This window comes from Alexandromys fortis, unplaced genomic scaffold (assembly GCF_014885135.2).
Source record: "Alexandromys fortis isolate MF-2015 unplaced genomic scaffold, M_Fortis_MF-2015_v1.1 scaffold_31, whole genome shotgun sequence".
NCBI classification, from domain to species: Eukaryota; Metazoa; Chordata; class Mammalia; order Rodentia; family Cricetidae; genus Alexandromys; species Alexandromys fortis.
In genome coordinates this window covers 11,783,551-11,790,302 of record NW_026067974.1, presented here as the reverse complement: position 1 = coordinate 11,790,302, position 6,752 = coordinate 11,783,551, and positions in this window count along the sequence as shown.

Below are 6,752 nucleotides of genomic sequence, written 5' to 3'. Positions count from 1 at the left end.
AAAAAAAAAAAATAATTTCAGGGTACAGGGTCCTCTACATCCTCTGAATGTCTTTGTTCAAAAGATTGTGACATCTTCCTCCTTGTGCAAGGCACGCTCTGATCACACTCCTGTCCTCTTATTGCCCTCTGTACACTCTCTGCTGCCTCACTCAGGTCTGATTTTCTCCCCTGTTTTGTCCATGTTATTTTTTTCTTCTAATTTTCATATGCAATACTTGCCAATTCTTAGTCTCGTTTATTTCACCTATTACAGGAACTCCATTTCCATCTGTATGTGTGCACATATAGTAATTATTTTTTTAAGGGTGGAATGATTTCAATTATCTGTATATTACATGTTTTACCTTTTCATTAAATTCTTTGCCGGGTTCTTGGGCTGATTTTACAATCTGACTAAAGTTATAGTGCCTTGTTGGCCATGGTGACAGATATTTCTCCATTGCATATTGACTCTGTTTTCTTTAGGTACAAACAGAGGTGTAATGTACCTGGATCATGTGGTAGTTCTATTTTTAGCTCTTGGAGGGAACTCCAAACTCATTTTCAAAGGCATTATGCCCATTTACACATTCTCATCAACACTTAATGATGAGTTCTTTTTTTTTCTCCCTGTATCCTAAGCATTTACAGTTTGTTTCCTTAATGGCAGCCTTCTTGACTGGGGGTAGATGGAATTTCATAAGTAGTTTTGGTTTGCATTTCCCTGATGACTACTTATATTATTATTGTTTTAATGAATTTACTGGATACTTATACTATTTTTTGAGATATTCAGACCATTGCACCCCCTGCCCACCCATGGATTGGTTTGCTTTCAATTTTATTGTTAACTTTTAAAATCATTATGTATTCTGCGTATGAATCCCCAGAATGAATAGCTTCAAATGGGGTTTCTTCTGTTTTTCTATTTTTGAGTTTTACTTGGCTTATTGTTTCCTTATTTGCAAAGCTATTTAATTTGATGCAATTGCGTCTGTCATTTCTTGCTGTTATTTTCTGAGCTATTGAAGAGCTTTTTGCGAATCTATTGCCTGTGCCCATGTTCTGAAATGTTTTCTTCAAACTTCTCCCAAAGTTACAGATTTTATATAAAGTTATATTTTAATTATTTTGATTCATCATCATTATTATTTGAGTTTTTTGTCCTTTTGTTTAACAAAAGATCTCATTATTTAGCTCTCGCTGGCCTGGAATTCACTATGTAGGTGAGGCTGGCCTCAATATCACAAGGATTTCCTTGAGTCCATCTCATGAACGTGGGGATTAAAGGCTTGTTTCACTATGCCTGGTAATAATTTCATATATGTATATAAAATATTTTTGTCATATCTCATTATCACTTGAATCTCACTTCTATTGAACCCTTTTCTTCCCCACAGTCTCCCACCTATATTCAGTGTGTGTGTGTGTGTGTGTGTGTGTGTGTGCAACCCACTGAGTGTAATTAGGTGGGCAGTTATGGGTAAGATAACTCTGGTTACACTAGTGAAGAAAGTCACTTTTTCTCCCTCACAGCCATTTATTTGCAATGTTTCTTCAAGGAGGAATGGGGCCTCAGGAACTCTCCCCATCTCCAATGGAATGTTAACAGTGTCTATCTCCCCCACAAAGTCTTGTTCCACAGCACTCCTCCTCATCCTCTGGCTCTTAGATTGTTTCTGTCCTCTGTTTCAGGATGTATTCTGAGCCATGGAGGGGGTAATGTGGGTATACTGTTTGATTACTTTGAGCACTTTAAACAGTCATGTTTTTCTGACATCATCACCCACTGCAAGCAGAAGCTTCTCTGTCCAAGATGGGGACAACACTAATTTATGGGAGCGTTTAAGTGGTAGCTGAGTTTTTGCTGAGTCAGAACTCTTACCATGAAAACAGCACATCTAGCTGCCCAAGACAGAAGTCAAGAGTTCAGATTCCCTTTAAGGGGACAACTTACAGGTAGCACAAGTACCTAGCTATGCATCACAACACCTTTAATCCTAGTACTTGGGAGGCAGATGCAAGAGGGTCTCTGTGAGTTCAAGGCCATGGTGGCTTACAGAGAGATCTCCAGGACACTCTGGGTTACACAGAGAGATTCTCTTTTTGTTTCTTTGCTTTAAAAAGAGAATAGCTCATGTAGCTCCCGAGTCATTTTGTGCAAAGGCAACTTGTGGAAAGGAGCAGCTGAGACATTAGGAGATCAGGCACTGGTGCTGTGATGGGAAGGAATGCCATTTCTCTACAGATAACTGACAGATGAAGCGTGGAACTTTAGAGCCCAGCGAGCCACACTTAGACAGTGCCTTGTCCAGCGCCGCACAACAGAGGGACACTGTTCCTTCGTTGCTTGCGATATTTTTTCCTGATGGCATGAGATATCTTCAAACACTGGAATCTTATTTGTATAATGTTTGCAATATTAGAATGTTGTCTATCTAGTATCAGAAAGAGACCAAAAGATCTAAACATGTGTGTGGAGAAATTTGGACTCTTCAAACTTTAAAAAAAATGAAAATGATGTGTTTATTATATTTTATGTATATGAGTGTTTTGCCTGTATGTATGTATATACACCACATGCACAAGGATATCAGAAGAGGGCATTAGATACCTTGGAACAAGAATTGCAGGTGGTTGTGAGTTGCTATGTGGATGCTCAAAGTGAACTGAGGCTTCTACTCAAGAGCAGTTTGTGCTCTTAACTATGGTGCCTTCCCTCTAGCTCCAAATCTGGGAATCTCTCACAGCAGTAAGAATATGAAAAACAATAGGTGTGCAGAAATTTACAAAGACTCTTCAAAAAATAAAAGTAAAGGTATTTTATGACTCAGTAGCCATATTTCAGGAGAGTTATTCAAGTTAATTGAAGGCAGAACTTTCTTTTAATTCAAATTTTTATTTTTAATCATGTTCATTTATTAAATGTAGTGAGGGAATCTATAAACTCCTTTAAGTATGTCACAGACTCGTGTACTTTGATGATATTTGTTCTTCCATAACCCCTCTCCTGACTAGTTGCCCCCTTATCATAACTTCTATAGTATTTGAAGTTCTGTGTAAAATCTGGGTTTACAAATGAGAACACTCAGTTGATAATTTTTCTGAGTGTGGTTTATTTTATTCAAAATAATAATCTCATATGCAGTTCTTTTCTAGCAAATGACATGGTTGAAATCAGAATCCTAAATTGCTACTGACACTTCCAAGTTTATGTCAATTCCATTAACAATTGATAAGCTGTAACTTAATCTTAGATGCTCTTTGAAAAGAAAATGGACAAAGAAAACAAGACAGAAAGTTCATTTCTATATATATAATCCCACCACAATGATATGTATAAAAGTCAGACAGCAAAGGAGAGAGAACAGATACTTGGGTTCTGGAAGCTGAGGTTGGAGGAACCAGGAAGATGGTAATCATAGGTTTTAAGTTTCAATTATTCCAGATAGAAACCTTTCATGAATTTAGTGTTCAATACCATGCTTTGTGTCACGGATGCAGGGAGGCCATGTTGAACATATAAAAATCTACAGGTTATGTGAATTTTTCATTAAGTGATTCATCAAAATAAAATGACAGACACTATGGGATGATGCTAGCACAGAGTTTATTAAAATTGCTTGCTTCCAGGGACACATCTCTTAAGTGAGCAGAAAGAAGAAAATAGCACATAAGAATCTGGGTTGACTCCGAAGGAAATACAGTTGAGAAGAGAACAAGTTAATACAAAATTCATTTTGGGGGTAGTGTTTTCTTAGGTTATTTGATGAGAAATATAAAGATCCTAGCTCAGATTTTAAACTAATACAAGACCTTCACGTTAGCACCCCATGAAGATAGCAGAAGATCCATAATCTCTGGAGATAAGGAGAGAGACAGGCTGAGGGACACCATCCTTCATCAAAGCATTCGCCACACTTAGGTTGGAATTTACATTCCTCAGGTTTCCTGGTGAGAACTTGAAGGGGGTCTGCAAATTTTAATATGTGACTCTTGCATCTAGGGCATGTCAACTCTCCCCCCCCCCCAGAGCATGGTTGTGCAGATGTTTCTTAGGGGAGCTGCTCAGCAGCAGCAGCAAGGCTGGCAGCAGGGTGTGCTGCAACAGATGTTCACAGAGGTTGGTTTGCAACAGGTGGTCTTGCAGCAGGTTCTTTCATAGCAGCTGGGCACACAGCAGCAGGTGGGCACGCAGCAGCAGGGCTGGCAACAGGTGGGCACACAGCAGGGCTGGCAACAGCTAGGCACACAGCAGCAGGGCTTTAAGCAGCAGGGCTTGCAGCAGAGTATGCTGCAACTTGGGGGACAGCAAGGTTGGCAGCAGATGGACTTGGGGCAGCTGGATTCACAGCAGCAGGGCTGGCAGCAGATGGTTTTGCAGCAGGTGGTCTTGCAGCAGCATGGCTCACAGCAAGGTGGGCAGCAACAGAGGGCCATGGTATCAGGTGTGGAGGGTTTTCTTCTGTTCACAGGTGAGTTTTCAACTGTGTAGCAAGTTCTTCCAGTCACAGACTTTTATAGCATGGACCTCCAAGGTTTGGACCAATCAGAAAGTCTCTTCCTCTTTGTTCACTATTTCCACATTTAATTTGTGTTCATGAAGAAGGAAATTCTCACCTCATGCTCTGAATCATTTGGAAACATTCTTTTCTTCTTTGGGGATAGCCTACTTGAACTCTTTCTAATAACTCAGGCGCTCATCCCGTCAGCTTTGTTGCAGCTCTAGTCGTCATCTGGTCTTTGGTAGCTCCTGCTCTATGGGAAGGTCAAGATTCCTTCGTTCTTACAACTTTCTTCTGCCACTTGTGCTTAGATTCATAAATGTCTCTGGGCATGAGTGTGCTGTATTCACAATGATGGACTCAACATCTGGTTCCCTCTCTGTTTGCCCACAAAGCCCAATTCCAAACTGTCCCAGGTATGTGTCAATCTCTGTATAAATTTCCATCCCTGTGTATTTGGGGGTCATTAAGTTTGGTTTGAGCTAAGGTTGTCTGGACTGGTGTTTTTCATAGCAGAGTGGAACCAGCACTGGTTGGTATAAAAACCCAGCATATTAAGAATAAGGAGGCATCAGGGGAGATGTGAGTGACCATCATTCCCGAATGACTGTCTTCTCCTAGGAGCTCATGGGGAAGAAGTCCTTACATTCAGACAAAAGAGTGTGAGCAGGTGACTCCAGTGTATATCTGGCTGTCAGCAGGGGTAGTGACCTTAGACTGGTGATCTCCTGATTCCCTTAGTTTGCTTTGCTCTCTATAATTTTATTCCCATCCCTCACTGTCTGGTCTTTCATCTTCATTATCTTCTCTACTCTACCTCTTTTCTTTCCATTCAGTGAAAGACTCATGATTATTTGAGACATACCTAATTTATTACCTAATTTATCTTTGAGGAATAAGAAGCGCACCCCCTCTCTATTTTTAGTCTACTATTCACACTAAAAATACACATTTGTTCATGCATTAATTAATATGTTAATTTCCCATTCGAGATAATAAAAGGTGAACACAGCCACACCACCATTAAAAAAAAGGAATTTAACATCAGTGTTGGCAAACCATTTCATGTCACTCATCCTCAGAAGCTGGCTCTCACTGTCTTAGAGGGTCAGTCTTTCAATCTTGGCATCACTTTGAACATCTTTGTGAATCAAAACCAGTCTGTGTCCTTGATCATAAGATGACTGTGACAACCCTCCCTATCCTGACCCCAGTTTGTTCATTCTCGTGTTTGTGTAATATTCCACTCAATGAATTTGACACTGCTCACTGATTGGAATTTTGCCCCTAGAAACAGGTTGTTTATAGTTTGGGACTATTCAAAACAGCACGGCTAGAAATGTTTCTTTTTAAAACACTATGGCTGTAAGTACACATCCGGGTACCTGGAGGTTTGCTTAACATGCAAGGATGGTACTTTGATTTGCAGGATCTTAGGGCTTCTTTTACTAGATTTATTCTTGGATAGTAACTTTTTTGTTGGACCATATGTGATTTTATTTTATTTTATTTTATTTTATTTGAGGCAGTGTTTCTCTGTGTAGTCTTCTCTGTTCTGGAACTCACTCTGTAAATCAGGCTGGTCCTGAACTCATAGAGATCCACCTGCCTTGCATCTCCAGTGCTGAGATTAAAGGTGTGCACCACCACCCTCTGGCTGCACTATATGTGTTTTAATTTAAATCTTATATTTATGTGTCTTATGACATATAGAAATTGTCATAGCATGTACTGATTTTCCAAAGCTGTGCGTTTGATCACAACATTGTCCTAAATGCATGTAACACCGTTGATAAAATTCCCTCACCATCACCCTCTATGAAGTCCCCTGTGGCCACCTCCTGATTCTCTTTCTCTTCGCAGATTGTCCTATTGATTCTTTTGTGTCCCCACCACTCCTTAGATGATGGAAACTTGACTTTTCTTTGGAGTCCTCCTTACTTCACTTTATCAAGATGACCTCCAAATTTTAAGTTTTCTGGAAAATGACATCATTTATTCTTCCTCATATGCACCATGTCTTATTCATGCATCCATCCACTGACACACAAACAGGTTGGTTCTTTGTTGTATGTACCGTGGAGTAGTGATGTGATGGTTATAACTTTAATTTTTTTAAAGATCCTACAAGCTAATATCCATATAGACTGTGCTAATTTCCATTCCCATTACAGTGTGTAAAGGTTTTCTTTCCTTCTGGATCTTTACCAGCACTTGTGTTTGTTAGTTTTCTTGATGACAGCCTTCCTGAGAGTAGAAAGGGAGA